This window comes from Zonotrichia albicollis, chromosome 2 (genome assembly GCF_047830755.1).
Source record: "Zonotrichia albicollis isolate bZonAlb1 chromosome 2, bZonAlb1.hap1, whole genome shotgun sequence".
Lineage (NCBI taxonomy): Eukaryota > Metazoa > Chordata > Aves > Passeriformes > Passerellidae > Zonotrichia > Zonotrichia albicollis.
In genome coordinates this window covers 64,003,461-64,024,707 of record NC_133820.1, presented here as the reverse complement: position 1 = coordinate 64,024,707, position 21,247 = coordinate 64,003,461, and positions in this window count along the sequence as shown.

Genomic DNA, 21,247 nt, shown 5'->3' with positions numbered 1-21,247 from the left:
CTGCCAACACTTTGGCTTTGGGTGTTCATGACCAATTCTGGCACAGTGTGGCTGAACCTTGGGTGAAACTGCTGGGAAAGAGATGTGTGAGAAAGAACCATGAGAATGCCTCGCTGGGGACCTCTTCCCAGCTTGGGATCTGCTTTTGGCCTGAATCCTGGCCCACAGTCCCTGTCTGAGCAGCACTCAGGGATGTCTGTGGCTGTGACCACCTGCGACCTTGCCTTCCCAGCGTGGCTTCAGACCACGTCTGTCATCACATCCTGGTCAAGAAATGAGAGTTATTTACTGCCCTGATAACACCCCAGACCTGCTCTGCTCCCCTTGTTTGGGTACCATGGGACAGGGCTCCTGTCCAAGGGTCTCTATAGGCTCTGTGTTCCTTGCAGAGCAGCCCAGCACCCACTGCATCCTGACAGGTCTGACAATGTCAAAAGACACTATGCTGGACATACAAGCCTCTTTCACTACTCAGAAGATACAATCCTCAAGGAATTGTTTCAGTAAGCTGACCTGGATATTACTTCTCCTTAAGGCAAGACATCTCATCATCAGTACTGTTGAAAGCTTCTAAGTGACCTGACAGATAAGCATGGTTAACTATACATTGCTCATTGTTAGGAAAATTTATCCCAATTTTAATGACAATAAGACAGAATCAAATCTTTGAGCCCAATGGATGATGGGGTAAAATATAAGCAAATATTACATGGACATGTAAATGATATTTTGGCAGATACTCTATAAATTTAGTGAAGAACAAAGGATGTTATAAAGGTTGTCAGACGGCTAGAACTTACATAGATTAGATATGTTTCCATAGTGTTTTTAAGGCAATTCCCAGTCTTGTCATTCTTTAATCTTTCAGTAGGGGAATCTTGCTAATTGAAGAGCTTTCAAAGGAGTTTTTATACAAAGTTAATGGAAAACCACTTGCAAGAGTAGCCAAATCACCATGAATTCAAGAATCTTCCTCCTGATTTAAAACTTTGTCTAAGTGATAGCTCTACAAAAGTCTAAAAATCTACTGTATGACCAGGAGAATTGTCTTTCTTATCTGGTAACCCATCTAAAATCCAAGTGTACTACAGCAGATGCAAAACAAGACCTAAATATTCTAAGCCCCTCGAGGATAACTCTAGAGGTAAACAGTGCATCAGCTATTCTAGGTAAGGAAGAAATGACCACATTCAAATTATAACACGTCATTGCAAGGGCCAAAGCTCCATATTCCACATTATTTCATGAAAAGGTAAGAGGGGGTGTGGGGGAGTGTGTGTCTGTCTGCCTGTCTTTTCTGACAAAAGTTTCCATTATTATTCTTATCAGCACTGAAGCAGAAAAAGAGCACAGTTGTGGAGGGAATACCACCAGAGGGAAAAAACACATGAAAATATTTCTATTCACATTAGCTTCGATGTCTAGACATAAAATGTGATAAGTTATCAGTAGCCCATTAACTTAACACATGGCCTTTAAAGATTCATGTGCAAGCAATGAACTTGTTTTATATTTGTCCCTGGCACAACTCATAATCATTCTAAACCAGTAGCTGTAGACACGTCAAGTGTGCAAATATCTTAGCATTTTTATTAGACTTTTATTACTTGTTTGATTTTTACCCTGCTTCTCCCTTTACAAATTCTTTATCCTTGTGGAAACTGAAATCTCTCTACATGAATTCTTGCCTTAATTCTGAACCAGGTATAATTTAAGAAGCTACAGACTATACTTTTCCAGTTAGACTTAGTGAAGTATGTACAGCTCCTGGATATTTGAAATAAAAGAAATATTTCCTAAACTTAAGGGTGGACATTTTCTGTTGGAAAACTTGTCATTAACAGAATTTAACTTATAACTCTCATAAGTCCAAAGGAGATATGTCGCAGACATTTCTTCATAGAAATCCTTTCTTTGGGATTTCTCCTTCTTCTGGGAAGCAAAGGGCCCCAGAAGAAGAATGTAAACAATTGTTATCAGCTGTTGTGAAATGTAGCAGGTGTCCCTGTGATTGGCTCATCTTCCTTGTGTACCATTAAAGGCCAATCACAGGAGCAGCTCAGGGACAGATTCCCTGGGCAAAGAACTTTGTTATTCATTCTTTCTATTCTATTCTTAGCATAGCTGCTCTCTGCAACCTCTCGTCTTATTCTTTTTAGTATAGTTATAATGTATTATATATCCTATATCAATAAATCAGCCTTCTGATCAAGAAACAAGATTCTCGTCCTTCTCTCACCACAGTGACCGTCTAAGGTCGCTGTAATAGAGATAAACTAGAAATAAGTACCCAGGAGGAATTTTGTGTGCAAGTGAGATAGAGTATGCTGAGCTGTAATAGCTGTCCTAGTGATATAAGGTGAATACAGCAATACAAGCTCTTCATCAAATGAGCACCCATACACAGTATGCACATAGATATGCAAAAAAAAACAAACCTAGGGAAGTAAGTTTTTTATAATACACCTAAAACTTTACATAGAATACACAGAAGATAGTAGAAATAAGAGAGATAAATTACTTGCTAAAAATTCCCTTAAATTTATATGCAACCATTATTTTCTTCTCTGTTGAGAAAATAAACATAAATCCTTCAAACAGAAGCACATACTGCTAGACTGCCAGAAAAAGCAGATCAGTGTATTTACAGCCTTTGCTCACAAAATGAAAGCAAACTGGAAAAGGAAGCACATAAATCAAAGTTCATAGTGATGCCTATGCCTGACAAGTGGGACAGGAAATCAAATCTTATGCTTCTGTCTTTGACCTCAAGACAATGTATTTAAACCTATTCACTGAGACTCACATACATACCTTCATTTCCAAGGAAAGTGAAATTTGGCCACCCACTTAAAGACTCACTCAAATTCCAGCACAAAAAAGGTTCTAGTTTCTCCTTATTTCATTTGCTCCACACAATAAAATATTGTTAAAAACTCACCTAAATCAGTTAGCAAAGGATTTTAAAGGAATAGGAAATTTTACTATTCCAGATTCTCTCTGGATATTTTCTAAGGCTTTCTAATAGCCTACCTTAATGGTATTTTACATGTCTTAAGCAGTGGTAGTCCAGATGCCTTAGTAAAAGGTTAACTACTTCTGGATTCACTGCAATCGTAGGGTAGGCCCAAAAGAAGTTTCTGTAATACCAAAGGAGAGAGACAATAACTTCACAATTAGAAATCAAACTTGTTAGTCAGAACTTCATGTTTTACTGGAAAATGTGGGCTTCTGTTCATAGGAATTGGAATCTGGATTGATTCTGACATCTAACAAACAATGACCAATTCTCATGTAAATAGTTCACTCCCACCTTCCCCACAGGACCTTCTTTATTGCCTGAATTAGTAATTTAGTCAGACTGATATCTCACCACCACAAATAAGCAGTTTTTTAGCTGTAAAAAAGAACATTTCTAATGAGAGACATTGATTATATTTCCCCATGCAAGGAAACAAACACATCGTAAGGATGACTCACATTAATTTGTAAATGCCTAGGAAGTCATCAAACCTCACTGTTCCCACAGATAAATATTTTGTAGCATACTTCACTTGTCTGCAATAATAAAGTCAAAGTATTGTCTCTGTGAGCCACAAGTATTTCTTAGTTACAGCATATTTAACCTGGAAATACTCGGAGACTAATTACTTGCTAAAAATGCCTGTTAAATTTACACAAAACTAATATTTTTTTCTCTGCTGAGAAAATAAACATAAACACTTCAAACAGAAGCACATACCAGCGGACTCTCAGAAAAAAGCAGATCACAGCATGTACACAACCTTTGCTTACTTGATGAAAGCAAGCTGGAATAGGAAGTGTGTAAATCAAAGCACCTATTTCTATGGATGCTTACAGCTGGAAAGTAGCTCCCAATCCTCAATACACATAATATGTCTCAGGTTTCTGTGGTTAAGATGACCCCTGAGATTTAGAAAGTCTTTTTTTCCCACCCCCGTGACTGAAGAAGAAGTCGAGATTTGTTGGTTCTGCTTTTCAAGGTTGTTAATTTTCTCTTATCTATTACATTCTTTTTATATTTATACAAACTATATATACTTTATTTACAATAATTTTCCAATACCTATCACCTATGTTAGACAGTCTGTCTCTACTCTAAACCAATCCAGAACTGTCACCATCACAGCAGAAGATGGAGGACAAGAAGAAGAAGAAAGACAGGACACGCTCAGATTCCTCCATCTTGCCTCTTGAACTCCCATTCTAAAACCCAAAAATTCTACTTTTTCACCCTGTGACAAATTAACTATCATTCTACTCAAACTCTTGTGGCTTGTAAATCTTCACACAAAGTTGGTAATCTTTTCTATGGACTAAAATCAAAGGCACAGGTGTTTTTGACCCTGTGCCAAGGTCTCTGAGCCCCTTGCCAGGGTCTCGAATCAGCCAGGGCAGCCAGAGGAATGTCCTGGGTCCTGACATACAGGTAGCTGTATTCTCTGCCTCTTTAGCACCACTTTTCAAGTAGATCAGCAAGGTAGATCAGCAGCTCGCAATGGGTCCTCTGGGAATGGCCAAAACCAGGTGACATTGTCTACAACAGGCCATATCCAAAACCACATCCTTCCACCTCATCCACAAGTGGAAGTTGAGCAATTGGAAGACATCCCACCATTGGGTCATAAACCCAGCTCACATTTTGACAGTGAAAGTACTCACGTATGACTCAGCTTCACAGAGCAGGGACACTCCCAAGCCCTGCACTTCTGCTTGTTCTGAAAATAGGTTAAAGAAATTTCTTTAAAAAAACTACCCAGCTACATATTGCCTTTTCATAATCTCGTTCAGATGTTCACCAATTTGTTATGATTTGTGTTGTCATAGTGACTGGAAGTCTCAGGTGACATGGAGGGACTCTTATGGCAAATGACACACTAAAATGTACTAAGTCAAAGTTCCTCTGAAGAGCTAATTTAGGATTAAAATGCTCTGATTCCTGAATAGAGACAAAAAAAAAGAAGATTGTTGATCAAACTTCAACCCCAGAAGTCTAAATTGTCTTCAGTGGAAGGAAATAAATGCACTAAACCACTTACAAATCACCCTCCAAACTACTCCAGTAAAAACTGTGGAATGTAAGGAGATGAAAGTCAGTGACACTTTACTTTAAATCATGACACTGCAATTTGCTACCTCATTAGTTGATAAATAGCAAGTTCAGCTGCCCTCACATGAGAGGGGTGAAATGATTGGGAAGGCATTAACCTTACCTTCTCCTTACTTAAGCCTCCTACAAGTTGAGGCTTAAGGCAGAATATACTAATGAGAATATGAGGGAAAGTGGTTTCCTTGAAGACTCACAATGGTTGGAAACCATATTCTGAACCCAGATTTTAAGAGTGACATCTCAGGGCTGACCACAAAATACTTTTAACTAAATTCTTCAACTCAATGTGTTATTGCTTTTTCCTCAAAAAACTGTACAAAAACCCCACAGAAAAACTAAACAAGACCAGTAGGAGAAAACCTGACTAGGTAAAAAAAGCCCTGTACCTCAAGAAGGAACATCCCTGTGGTTACAACATTTTAAGAGATTTTTTTCTTTCTAAATAATTTTAGTAATTTCTTTGTTCAACAAGATGAAGTGCAAAGTCCTACATGTGGGGATGAACAACATCAGGCAGAGGTATATGTGAAAAGCGCACACATATATCAGGTGAAAAGCAGCTTGACAGAAAATGACCAGGAGGTTCTGGTGAACACCAAGTTGAACGTGAGCCAACAGTATGTCCACATTGCAAAGAAACCAAGGTTAACCTGCCGTGCATTAGGCACAGCATTGCCAGCAGGTCAAAAGGGGTGATCCTGCCTCTCTGACACTGGTGAGGTTGCCCCTGGACAGTTGTATCCATGTGGGTCTTGTGAATGCAACAAAGACATGGACATATAGTAGAGAGGGCAATAATTGGCCAAAAAGATGACACAGGTACTGGAGCATCTCCCCTGTAAAGAGAGGTTGAGAGAACTGGGACTGTTCAGACCTCAGAAAAGAAGGCTCAGGCAGACCTTATTCATGTCTAAAAACACCTGAAGAGAAGGTCTAAAGAGGACAGAGCTGGCCTCTTCAGTGGTGCCCAGTGAAAGGACATCAGAAAATGGGCACAAACTCAAACACAGAGATGTCATCTGATGTTGTGGTGTGTTGCAATATCCTGTTTTACCTTCTCCCTTCCCCCTCGCCCCTCGCTGAGTGTGCCCTGTCAATCAGGCTAACATACCAGCAAGGCGTCGTGTGATAGGTGTCCCTAGTCCCTTGAGACCCTGCCCCTTCACCTGGTTGGTGACTCACCTGTCCCCTCCCCTTCCCCTGCCCTGGGTTTAAAATGTTAATGAGACCATGCGGCCTCCATTCTGTTAGCAGCAGTGGCCCAGTGCAGATATCTCTGTACCAATGGAATAAACATCTGGCAACCTTCTAGCAGAATCCACTCCCTTCCTTCTCTTCACCATCGCCAGAAGCTCTCTCCTGAGGAGAACGGAGTCCTGTCTTGTGCCCCGCTGCACTCTGCCGCCAGCCAAGGTATCTCTGGGGTAAAACACCGCAGTGCTGCCTCTGGCCCAGCAGCGAAGGTCAGAACTGGCCTAGGCACCATCTAACTGGTTATATTGGGATACATATTCCAATAATCTGAACACCAGGAAATATATTTTCTCACTGTGAGGATGACCAAGCACTGGCACACCTGGCCCAGGGAGCTTGTGAAGCCCCCATCCTTGGAGATACTCAAAAGACAACTGGGCACAGCCCTGATCAACTGGCTTTGGGTGGCCCTGCTTACGCAGGGATATTGGCCCAGAAAATTTCCAGATGTCACTTCCAATCAATTATTTTGTGTTTCTGTGACAATAAGCAGTTATATCAATATTTACAACTGCATGCTCATCTTCAACTTATTTCATCTTTTTTTTTTCTTATTTCACATTTTTTAAAGTAGCTGTAAAGAATGAAATGCAGAAGAAGCTTATTGCACCACACCCTCACACAGCCTGTCATGTAAACACTTCACTTTTTGTTGACTGTAAATGTTTAGTATATAAGACCAGGATTTATTTTCCTTAATTCTGTTTATCTAAGTAACTAAGTAACTTGTTTGTCTGGGCTTCTGCTGCAAGCAGTACAGTTCATTACAGGCATTGTTAACTGTGCTAAATGGGCATTTTTATGCAACAGAAACCTGAACTGTTACCAAAAGGGAGGTTTCCACATTCCCCATGCTCCTGCATCCCTCCAGGGAAACAGTACACTGGAACCTAATTCTGCTTATTCCAGCAGCTGCTAAAAGAGGCACAGAAGGAGCAATGGCATGAATGGAGCCAGAGGCATGCTGACTTAGAGTGAGCCTCTGGCCATGACCTCAGTCTACTTTTCTCCAATGGCTTTAAAAACATAGCTCATACTAGGCTGTGTGCTAGAAAGAAATTAATCTCTTCTGTTGTAATTAAATGTATTTAATATTAAATCTGATCAGTTCAGCTGTGTCCCAGAAAAATCCTACAATCTCCAGTGGTTCAAAATTAAGTCTTGTGTGTCTGCAAGTGCTCAGTGTTGAAAAACATGCAAGAAAAAAAAGATAGAATTTTATTCTTGTTACTTTGATCAGACACGTTTACATCAATTGTTAGAATTTTAAACTTACTGAGAGGATGAATCAGTACTCCTGTTACTATCTAGTGCTATGTGATAAAAGTGAGCGTGAATGACAAATAATCAGAAAGTACCTACTGAGAAGCTCCGCTTAGGCACAGAAGAATACATTCAAGCATAGCATGATATTAACAAAGAATGTGCCAGTTATCCAGAATACCACTAAAAGTGAAACATGCTTTGTCTATGATAATAATGTGATACACAAAACTATCCCTGAAGGAATGAGATCAGACTCCAGTCATTTTTAATATGATCATTTTTCATCTGTTCATTAATCCAATTCATCATTTATATTCAAGATTTGCATATTTAACTCACTGGACATCTGTCTGTTGCTTTCAGTCTAGTTTGTCTGACACAATCCCATAAATGCTCCCATATGTCAATTACTTCATTCTAGTAAACACAGAAAAGAGATGAGGGTGCCAATGAATCTTGCTAAGCTTCTCCCACAACTGAATCACTGTGGCACAAAAAATAAAATACTATAAAAGAGGTACTAGGAAACAATCACAAGAAACAGCTGCCTAGATTCACAGACTGGATTAAAGCAACATAGCTGAAGTTGGAACCTCTGGAGCTATGACTCAAAGGAGAAACAGACTGTGAGACTGTGGCTATTCAGGCTACTTCTCAGGCTTTGCCTGAAGTGTTACACAGCAATACCCTGCCATCCTACTGCTCCAAGCAGTCATCTACTGACTGTTGCATGTCCAGAAGTCCTTGAGAAGTGCCAAAGGCACATGTGCAAATCTGTTACACATACACAGTCTAATCCAGGGGACACGGAAAACTAAGCATCTCCAAGTTCTGAAAACTTTCTATCAAAAGTTCATTCTTGTTCAAAGAGCAGGCAAAAAGTGAGCTTAAAACAATCCTACCAGAAATGTTAACACTCATCTGCTGGAGATATAAACATTTGCATTCATATGAGTGAAGAAAGCTGCAGAAGCTATGCATTAACTTTCTGCATACTGAATCACCAATTTGTTAGAATATTTGGTGGTGTTCTCAACCTTTGTTATCAGTTATGGAGTTTGGTGTCTCCAGCTTACTTAATGACAAAGCAATCATCGCTACATCACCTCCATGCAGACAGCTTCCCTACCTCTGCTTTGTTCTGCCTCAAAGCCAAAGTAGTAATGATAATTTAAGTACTGGGACCTGACAGACTTGGACAGTTCAGAGCTACCCAGATAATCTGAAGGAGTGCATACAGAAAAAGGCGTGCAGAAAGACTGTCGGACAGGATTTTCAGTAGCGGGGTAAGCCACAATTTTTAAATGCTTCACTAAGAATTAACAATTCACAAAACCTTTTCATTTGCTAAAACTTTTCCTTGAACAAAAAAAAAAAACTGGAAAAAAAATAGAAGAACACAGGTAATGAATTGGAAAGCCTGGAAGGGACAGAAATAGGGAACGATGCATTGTTCTGTAAATCCATAATGTTTCTCTTGCCACAGGAGACCAATAGAAAATTAGGCCCCAGTTTTAAACCTACTTAATTTTTATTAATTATTAGCCTCTAACTATTATTCTAAAGGTGCAAATATATGCTGTCATCCACATTAACATTAAGATGTTCTTATAAATTTATAACTGCTATATAAGTTTAAAACTGATTTAATTTCTCCATTTAATGTAGCTGAGTTTTGGCAGCAGATTATTTTAGATGTGCAACTGTGAACAAGGTGGAAGATGAAAACCACCAACAAAAACCTTTTTTTCTAAGCATAATCCACAGTTTTTATATAAAGTTCTTCATCTCAACTACACCTGCTTCACTCCTCATTTCTTGAGGTAGTCTTGGTGATATGGGAGCAGTAGAATTACAAGTACAGAAAAACAGCTCAGTTTCTTCTCTGTAAATCTGTGGTGAGCATGAAGATCCCCTCTGTCCAAATGAAAATTTGTAGATTGACTTCCTTGGTTGCTTGCTTCCAGCTGCTACAAAAAGATGTGGCTAGTCAATAGAAAGAAGACTAGTTTACAGTTTTCTCTTAACTTTTAAATTAATGACCCGTTTCATTCAAAAAATGCTTTATTATGATCACCCCATGGCTGTTTTCCCCAGGTTTTCGCATCAAGTTTCTTTGTTGTAAATAATTCATAGAAATACAGAAAAATACGGCCTTCAGCCAAAATAATTTCCCACTCAAAAACGAGAACACTAAAGGTCAGTGAGAAAGTCATACAGTGACTCAGCAGGAAACATGTAGGACATAGACAGAATCTGAGTCAGAGACACAGAATTTATTGACTGCTGTGCATCTCCCTGGGAGGGAGATGTCAAACAACAGGCTCTGAAACATCTAGCTCTCAAAACAGAAAATCTAAAATGAACAACAACCCTTCATTCATATGGCAATCTTGTGGATTTGAAAAGTGTTTTAGCATGTAAAATTCTCAAAAAATAAGGACAATATTAGAACTTAAGAACATAAGAACTGCCTTTCCAGCTACAAAAGAGGTTAATTTGATTGAACAGTGCCCTCTAACACTTGATTAAAGGAAAAGAGAAGAAAAATATAAGTATGGAGAGATATTATTTTATTATATTTTCTTCATTTTCCACAATTTCCAATCCAGAGACCACCATTACTGAGTTATGCAGAACATCTTTCACCCCTTTGACTTACCAGAAATACCCTTTTTTTCTGTATTCGTATAATGAGAGGTTGTATAAAGTCATTCTCTTACTCAACCTCTCAACCAAAATGTATTCAGAAAGTATGAAAATTAATTTCTGGAAATGCCTTTTCCCCTTTATATCACTAAATACAAATGAGTAAGTAAAGTTCAGAAGCTTCCCCCATATGTGGACATATTTTTCTTCCTTTTCTTTTTTGCCGTTTTATCTTTTTTTTTTTTTCAATGAAGAGGCAATAAACTTAGAATAAGAGGGGAAAAAATAAAAAATATAGAACAAATCTTAAATGTTACTCTAATATATTCTAAGAGGGAAAGAAACAAGGAAAGAGTAGTTGTAAAAAAAAGATCCAAACCATTTAGTCCAACTCTTGCTGGGTTTGCAAGAAGACTCCAGCTGGAAACCTAAGCTAGACTATATTCCAAGCTGCGTGGTTTTAACATTTATCTGTCCAAAGAATAGCTACAATATCTGCTATGCAAGCCACATGTTATTTGCACCATGCTGGGGGCATGGGGTGGCTGCAGAAAAGGAAAATCTATCAGTGACAAATCAGACATATAATCAGGGAATGACATAATCTGTTTTTTACTGATACATCTCACATGCTTTCATGCAATTTTGAGGTTTCTATTTGAGTGCTTGGGTAACTTTACAGAGGTTGCTCTTTTTCTCAAAGTGGGACTGATTGAAGAGTGGGATTTTTTCTAAAATCATAACAGGAAATATGAAACAATTATGTCTCACTGGATGCATTTTCAGCTGTTTTTTCTTTGGATAATTAGAAAAACTCTGAAGCAATATAATTAAGTGGTGAAGCTTACTAGTCAATTTAATTATGTATTTTATGGTTACACAAGAGAAAGCTAGTGCCTAAGTGATGCTGGCTTGCTGATATCTGGAGAGAAGACTTCTGTCTTCTGTGAGAAGCTGCTCCCACAATGGACTGGGCCAGTTTCCACCCAGCATCATGATGAATGCACCATTGGCCAAAGCTGAGCCCATCAGACACACAAGTAATGTCTCTGTGATAACATGTTTTTAAAAGAGTGAAAAATGCTGCACAGCAGCATCTGTGAGAGAGGAGTGAGAAAATATGAGAGAAACAAGTCTGCAGACACCAAGGACCCTGGAGAAGCAGAGGAAGGAGGCGGTCCAGGCACCAGAGCAAAGATTCCCCTACAGCCTGTGATGCAGACCACGGTGAGCCAGGTTGTTCTGCTGAAGCCTTGAGGATCACAGTGGATCAGATATCCACCTGCAGCTCATGGTAGGCCCCATGCTGGAACAGATGGATGTGCCCCAAACAAAGCTGCAGCCCATGGATATCCCACACAGCTCCTGGCAGGAGCTGCAGGAGGAGACCACACTGATGCAAGTTTTCTGGTGGGATTTGGGAGCCCGTGAGGAACCCACACTGAAGAAGTTCATTCCTAAGGGACTCTTCTACCCTGTGGAAGGAGGAGCAAGTTTGTGAAGAATCGCAGCCCATGGGAAGGAGTCTCATTGGAGAAGATCATGAAGGACTGTAGCCTATATTTAAGGATCCCACACTGGAACATGGGAACCAGGGAATAAGGAGTGGCAGAGACAACGTGATGAACTGATTCCCCATTCCTCAACCCCCTGCGCTGATGAGGGTAGGAGGAGATGGAGAAGTTGATAGTGAAGCTGAGCCCAGGAAGAAGGGAGGGGTGGGAGGAAGGTATTTTAAGATTAATTCTTATTTCTCATTATTGTCAAATAATAAACCAAATTAAATTAATTTTGCCAAGTTGAGTCTGTTTTGCCCATGATAGCAATTGAAAAGTGATCCTTCTCTCCTTAGCCCACTTGCAAGCTTTTCATTGCATTTTCTTCCCCTGTCCTTTTGATAGAGTGAGTGATAGAAAAGCTTGCTGAGCACCTTATGGCCCAGCAGGGCAGGAAAGCACTGGAAGGTGAGGAGTGTGCAGCATGTAAATTCTCACAGATAGTGAATAAACCTAGTGAATGACCACTCTGTAATTCTCTGAAGTTCAGGAAGGCAACCCTAATACCTGGAAAAACTCTATTTGAGGCATTTCTATTTATTCCTTACTATGAATTCTTACTCATTTTTTGTCATGAAACGTTATCTACTTTTTGATATATGGTAGAGTAAATGGTGCATTTGAAAGAGGTAGCTGTCTGAAATGATATACAAGGTAGTTATTGTAGAAGGCATTCGTTTCAGACAAAAATAGCAAAAAGCAATGCCAGAGACTTCTCCAGCTTACAGATGGATCAACTTCAAAATCTGTTTTTTTGTCTCGCCATTCAGAATAGAAGAGTAAGGTTTTTTAATTAAGCCTGTTCATAGCATCTGCAGAACTGGAGAGTTGCTGTCTACATCAGAATAATGCTTGAGCTGCTTAAAAGACAAAGTTATGAAGTCAAGAGAAAGAACATCCAGTATTTATAACCCACATCATTAAATTTGTGGTAAAACTCATAATGAAAGAAAATAACAATTACACCAACTATATTAATTCTGAAGGATCCCAAAATTGCAATTAAGAATTACTTCCCAAATAACTGAAATACAGCAATACTTGAAAAATTACATTATACTGTTCAGAAGGTCTGTCGTAAAGACAAAAGAGCTATACAATTTTGATTCAAATTTCTAATTAAAAAGTGTATCAGTATTTTTTTTAATTGTCTGAGTAATACTGTGAACTTAAAACCAGTGTTGGATTACTTATATGATATAAAGTTTATGACATAAATGCAGAACCAGTGTCCAACACTTGGGCAGGAAACAAAAATCTAAGGTAGATTAAGAGAGACATGATTAGCAGAACAGTAAAGGAAAAAGGCTTGAATCAGTGTCACACTTTGAAGATAAAATTTTGATGTCACCAGAGCTAGAGTAAAATTCAGTGACCTTAGAGATTTCCAGTATCATGGACAATCCAGAACATCTGGACAGAGCTGACGGCGATGTCAGAGGACTCAAAGGGAAAAATGTGGAGCCAAATTCCAGGAATGTACCCCTTCCATTATAAAAGTCATTAAACTCACATGCATGGGAAACAAAATCATCTTTTCACCTATATAATCGACTGATCCAGTTTATCCTAAAAGAGACACAGGTGATCAGCTGAATAATCTTTTAAGACTGTTGAGCTGAATTAACGCAACTGAATCCCACTCTGTTCCTCGTACTGATCTCTTTATTATATTGGCATCTGAGGCACCTCACTTGAATGTGGAAACTTCTTTTGAGATGCAGGAATTTAGGTGACTGTAGTCTGGGCATGACTCCCACCTTGGGTTCTTGAAGATACACATACTTGAATGATACCTCCACATATATTTATCAGAATTAAAACCAGAAATAGCATAGCCTGTCTGGAGTTCTTTAGTGATTACAAATGTATAGAAACAAATAGAAATAGATAGGATGCCCTCAAGTATAAGTCCACTTTTCCACAGCTGTAGAATGACATATCCAAAGTAAGATATGTCTTTTCCTTGCCTTCACCAGAAGCCATGACACACTTTATTTCCCATACCAAATGTGGTATTTTTAATACAAAAAAACAGTAGCACCACAAAATAGCCCTTGGCACATCAAGAGTTTAGACAGTAACTAAAAGTACCATTGACTTGAGAATATGCAAATATGTGTGACCTGCAGAGTCAAAAAGTGTGTTGTTTCCGAGGCAGCAGTTTGTCCTGGCCATAGTATTAACACTTTCAGCAAAACAAAACAAAGACAAAATAAAAAAGACTTCAGATTGTGGAGGGACCCGGGTTAGTGAAAATGTACTATGCTTCTTTGAAAGCTACAGGTTTTAGGCTGGTCAGTCCCTTCAGCATGCCTACCTTCCTACACCTTCTTCCAAGACTGAAATGAAATCCATAGATTAAAATTGCTTAAAATTATGAGGAGTAGCTGTTAGTTTTGATAAGACATTTATTTTTAACACATAAACAGAATTTACAAGCCAGCTTTTAGGTAACATATGGAAAAAATTGGCTGTGCTCATGTAAGAAAAGCCTAAAGACTTAAGATTTCAGCATCAGTTCAAAGTTTTGGATTTATTTGTCATTTACAGCGTATATAAACACATAATAATACATGAAAGAAAGAAAATTAAAAGCCAAAATAAAAAGAAAGCAATTCTCATGCAACAACTTTCTGGATTCTCTAAACAGTGATTCTGTCTGGAAAGCAACTAAAAGAAAATGGCTTAACAGACACTCTTAAAGGTCATAAAGATGAAAAGCAGAGGCTGCCAACAGCTGGAAATAAACATATATTCGCAAAGAAAATTATGACATGATATATAAGACAAAGTTACATCATAAGGATACTTGGCCTTCTCACCATGGGATTTTTTTCCATGCTCTGTCAGTTGAGCAATATTTAATCTGACTTTTTTTCAGAACTACTTATTCATAAGAAAGACTATTATTTATACTGAAAACTATTTAAAATTGACTTAAAACAGAGGCATACTGAAAAATTTTAAATTTTCAGTCACATAAAGATAATTGCAACACAATAACATTCTTTCTGGGCTTGAGGGAAAAAAAAATGAAGGGCCCTGGTTCAGCTATTGCATTCATCAGTTATTAATTTTACTACAGTTAAAACTAGTATTAAATAGCTTAATCCAGACTTCTTTTAAAAGTCTCACCTTAGAGGAGTCCCAGTTGCCATTTCAGGCATTAACTGGAAGTATAGCTCAGCACAATCACCATTTGGTATCTGTTCAGTCTGTAGAGAAACTCTGCAGCTGGCTAAGTTTCTGATACCAGAGCTCACCTGACATCTAGAATGCTGCTCCTGGGACTTGTCAGAAGAAATGTGCTGCTGATAGCTCAGAAAACTCAATTTCATTGCACCTTTTTCATGCATAATAAAGCAAGTAAAATGTTCCTCCAGGCCCAGGCCTGACACCTTAAGAGCTCAATTCTTGAGGCATATTCAGAGTACATGAAGTGTACCAATCTCTCCATAAGGGAGATTGAAGTGTCCCTCTTTCCATCACTGCGCAATGATTAGAGTGATTAGCAAAGATTTGTATGATGGCCATTTAAGTCCACTCTTTTCTTGGGGGATTAAAGATACTGTTCCTGCTGTCCCAGGGAATCCCATCCCCACAGCTCTAGGATATTCAGAAGAATGTATGTTTCTAGCATAAGACGGCATGAGGGGAGAATGGAGAAAATGGGAGTTGTTTTCATTAGCTCCATTCAAACTGGGCCAATTTTCATTATTAAGAAAAGGTTCTTTGTCACCCTGTTTTTTAAAGTTCTTCTAAGCCTTCTGATGCTTACATTCTTGTAATGAACTTTCTCACAGACTTTATGTAAATAATTGTTTTGCATTCTTTTATGGAGGAGGATAAATTTGATGGACTGTTAGTTTGTCCAGTGTCATTGGAGAGGTGACACTGTCATCCTCCAATCCACTGTCACTTTTAGAAATCTATAAATGTTGAAGTTATTAATTAAACTACCCTCCTTTTTACCCTGGAGATTCTAGTGTCCACGTCATTTTATTTCATGTCCTAAAGCAACAGTTCTTCAGACTAGATAGGGAGAAAGAACAAGAAAGACAGTGAGGAAAAACCCCAGAGAAAGGACTGATAAATGTGAATCTAATCTTTGATCATCTTTTGAGAGCAAGGACTGATGTTGCCTTAATTTTGTTACTATGGCTTTATCTTCAAAGGAAAGCTGAGAAATGTTATGATTAACAACATTGCTGTTTACAACAATTTCAACACTGCAGTGTCTATGATTTCCTAATCAGCATGTTGGCACTCATGAAACATCCATAGGTACTTAGCTCTGCCTAACAAAATCACAATATGTTTCCACTACAAAAATGAGCATGCCAAAGCACTTACTTGCTCTGCCCCTTCGGCAAGCTGACATGGCATGGCATTCATGCAGGCTGGTAAACTCAACACCTTCCAAAACAGTGATCTTGGGCCAGATGCCAGTTAGATGGCAGAGACTAGTGCATGGGATCCATCTCCCAGAGCTTTGAAGTGGCCCACACACCCGATAGGACACACGCACTGAATAACTTCAGACCTACGATGCTCTCACGTGGGCAGTTGCTGAACCTTCCTTCTGTGTACATGCTGCCTCTGGATGCTCATACTCCAAAAGCTCCAACTGCTTTGATTTTTTTTTATTACTTTTGACAATTTTGCATGCTTTGCATGCTTTCTTAGGCTTGCCTTCTTGGTTGGAGACAAAATTATTGATCAGCAAAGGATCCATGACACACATAACCTACGCCTTGTCTTGGGACTCAGCAAAGGAACAAAGAGAAGTGCTGTTGAGGCCCACAGTTCCTTGCCAAGGCCAATTGCAATAAGGAGGATCCAAGTCTGCTATGCATTACCTCTTAAGAGAGGAAAGGCCTCAAAAACTAAAACCCATTGACAAGACTACTACTATGCTATGAGTAGGATGACTAACAATGGACGAAGAATTTCCCCATACAGAGGGCCACCTTTGGAGTTCTCTGTGGAGAACTGGCCCTGGATATCCACCCTGAGACCATCATAAGCCACCAGCCCATCTCAGTGGAGAAAAAGATTGGCATTTGTTACTCTTCACTTCATTACTCCAACTTTTGCCAAATACTGGGTAACCAAATTAGTTTCAAAAAACTTTTGACATGCAGGAAGGTGTATGAGATTGCTGAGGCTACCAACTACACCATTTACACATGACTAGTACTTAGCAGCAACGCTTGATTATTATTTTTGGCATAAGTAGTAGGGCAGAGATGCACTGAACAAGTAACTCTTCTTAAACTGAGTGCCCTGAAAGACAGTATCACGGGAAAGGGAAAATGTGAGAGTCGAAAGGATTAAACAACTGGGGCTTCAACACCACAGTTTGTTCATACTGCAACATGGGGTGGCTCAGCCAGACAAAAAAAACAGATTTAATTATCTTGGATTGTCAATGTGCTACAGCAAAAATTCAATGAATTTTACACTAACAAATAATAACAACATATATCACCCTTCCTGCTGACAGAGATAGGTAAGTTTGTTCTGCACCATCTTACAGTATTGTGAAAAATTTAGAAGAGTCCACATCGGTTTTCCTAATTTGCGTTCACTGAGACAAGTTGAAAACAAATCCCAGCACAGAGCCAAAAGTATTTTCTTTGCTAGGGAGTATTAACAAATGTCCAAACCCATCACATGGCATTCTCCTGCAGATACTGATATCAGACCTGCTCAGAAACATAACAACTTCCATTGTTCAAATTCAATCAAATTCTGTAAGTATGAGATCTCAAAAAAATAATTAAGCCAATTATCATGGAAAGAATCTTAAGTTATTCTGGATAAAAACACAACTGCATGAAATTTTAAATTATTGACTTCAAAAATTCAGGGAAGGAGGGAGGTCTCACTCTCTGAAAATGATAAAATAAAATTATAAAAATAAACACTATCAGACCTTTTAAACATCTTGCTCTCACTTTAATGTTCAGTCTTCTGGCTCTCCCACAGTCCCTTCCATCTGTGCTTTTGCAGCTTCACTACACCAGAGCCACACATGGCAGATGCCACATGTCAACCTGATCTGGCATTTGTTGACTACTGGTCAGGCAACATGGCTACTGGACTGGCAGAACGCCAGCAAAGCCAGGAGCACAATCCCACTCTATGTGGCTCTATTGCAGCCCCAGCCATTCCCTGCAGCACCCCCAGCACTGGCCTGGAGCACACCTTCTCCACAGCAGGCACACATCCCTCCTGCAATGCCACAGGCACAGCAAGGAGCAGGTGTTGCTTTCACCCCCACTTGCAGGCACACATCCATAGTGCACGTAGACATCAAAATGAGAAATGAGTGATGTGTGTTTAAACACACACTGGTCACTTGAGAGAGATGTCTCAGATATTTTAGATGCTGACCTCATAACAAACAATGGCAAAGAAATGAGCATCACTGCCATTCATCTGGATGAATACTAATTTGTCATCTCTTTAGGTTGCCTGTTCTTGTCTCAAGGTGGAACTGGTCTTGTCAGGCATACAGTCAATACAGGAGAAAAAAGAATGTTTTCTTTCTTACACCAGAACCGGTATGAAGATCCTCATCTGCCTTCCCTTGGCTTTGTCATACACTGAAGTAGTAGGAGTTTTAAGCCTTTTTATAGGTTTTCCATGAGCCTTGTGGCTCTCCCTGCTTTAGCGTGCATGGATTTTACAAAAGGAACACTACAAAAGAGCAGAATAAAGGATGAACAAAGTACTGATCATGTGCCACATTTTAGTTACTCATAACAAGATTAAATCAGTTCCTATTACCAGCAAGTAAAGCACAGAAGTCACAGGACTGTGTGTGAAATGTGATGTTGAAGACCTTGCCCCTGCTTTGGATTACCATCCATTACTATTGCAATCCCTTCCTTTAAAATGTTGCTGAGAAAGTTATGGGACTTGAATTGCCCTTGTTCTACAGAACTAAGAAAAATTCCTTATACCTTATACTCTACTTCAAGTAGATATTTAGATAACCAGTGTATAAGATGCAATCACAAAGCTGAAACTAAAACTGCAATAGCAATTTAATAGAAATTTAGAGATATAATAATTTAAAAAACAGATTAGATATTTTTCTCACTGCTCTATAATTTTATAATAACTGTGGACCTGCCAAACTAACCTACTTCAGCAGTATAAATACAATGGATTATTTAATTTTAGCTGCATTATATAACATATTCTAAATTTCCATAATTTAGAAGTCTCTCACATAACTCTCACTTCTGGCAACCTCTTAAGAGATTTCTCCCTAACTGATTTTTAACCACTTACCTTAGCAGTACAGCCCTGACCTCTAGTGGATTCAGGGAAACAATACTGCAGGCAGGACAACATGCTAAGTTGGTTTCATAAACAATATCATTTAAACCTGGAAAAAGTAGAAAGCAAAGCCATGCAATCAGCCAAGGAATAGCTGTTTTATTAAACAGATGAAAATTAATTGCAGGCTAACAGCAGTACTGGTTTTGCCTTAAGCCAACATCCATCTGATTGATGAGGTGTTTTGATTCTCAGCAGATGACTGCTCATTCCCATTGGGAGCTCTGTATTCTGTAACTCTTAGTTATCTGCAAAGTTTGCTTGACTTATCTTTTTTTTTGTTAACTTACCTTCAGACCAAAAGAAAGATACCTATGACTGGATTCAGAAAAACAAGTAAGACAGGCTAGGGATAAGTACATTCCTATTTTTCTGTGATCTGAGAATTAGATTAAGACCTGATTGCTGCAAAGGTTTATGAACCTCTATTACATTCAATAAAAATTTAACACTTGCATGATACACTCCAGTTACCCAAAGACTGAGGATCTTATGTTTCCTGTTATTTTTATCCCACTGTGAAAATTAAATCCAGAGCTCTGACAAGATTACTGAAATAATTTTCCAATTAAGTATGGGAGGCTTCCACATAAAGACAGCAGAAAATATGCAAGAGACAACATTAAAACATAAAAACAATTAAATTCAGCTGCCTTCATCTAGAAGGCCAATGAAAGACACAAAGCGATGGGAATGTGGTCTCCCTCTTTCAAATTCCTGACACAGGATAAATGATGCATGGACAGCCTTAACAGGATAGCCACAGATACTCTGCCATACTCCTTCCTACGTGCCCTACAGTCTCCAGCATAGAAGTCTCACTAAAGCACTACTGAAAGCTGATTCTCTTTATGTCACATTATATACCTGCATTAATGAATTAATGAATATAATGTTGTTCTGGTTTGCTGTGAACTAAGCAAATACAAATCGGGCCAAATCAGACAGACAGAACATAACAAGGGTGACACTATGGGAAATAATAATAATAATAATAATAATAATAATAATAATAATAATAATAATAATAATAATAATTATTATTATTATTATTATTATTATTATTATTATTATTATTATTATTATTATTATTGTTGTTGTTGTTGTTGTTGTTGTTGTTGTTGTTGTTGTTGTTGTTGTTGTTGTTGTTGTTGTTGTTATTTAAAAAAAAAGATACCTCTTCCAAAGAGTGATAAACGCACTGCACTTTAACATCATCTGTAAAAGTTTAAAATGCAAATATGCAGATATGTTATCCAGATTCTGAGTTCTGCAAGAGAAGGCCAACAAATCTGTTACTTATGAAGTTTGGACTACTCAGTCAGAGCAGCCCATCCAAAAATTAATTATGTAGAAATAGTACATTTCTTTGCTTATTCACTACAGAAGATGCTCAATAAAAGATATGATTTTTAATCCTTTAAGGAGAAGAAAACATCCTATTTCTATCCTTATTACAGATTTATTAATTCAATATCTACATTAATTTTGTTCATAATCCAAACACATATATTAGACTTTGCCAAATAAGAATAATTTGACAAAAATTTCTAGGGATCCTGAGGCTGCCCTTAACTTTGCTACGCTGCAATTCTTGCACTCAGACATCATTGCCTTAATTAGAGGGCCTCATTTTATTGTTCCACTATGGTTTGCCATGGCAACCTCACTGTTTAGTTCACTGCTTTGATTGGTCATATTGAATCAACTGGTACTGGACAAAATTATCTTCCCAGAAATACTCTAAATATAATGGTTTCTTTATAAGCCTCCCTTTATGTGCTAGCAAGCTAGGTACGTTTGGCATCATAGACTTGAATTTTTTGCCTATATCTGTATTGCCCTAAGTTCTCCTTGAAATGCCTTCAGTGCCAAACTCCTCCAACCACAGGTTCCTTGGCTCTTGGAAAGAATATGACACCTATCCCAAATCCAAATACCAGACTGAGCTAGCATCATGAGACATTAATTACTATAAGCATGCTTTGGCATTCTCATAAGGGTTTCTATGTCAGCCCATGTCAAGAAAGGACCA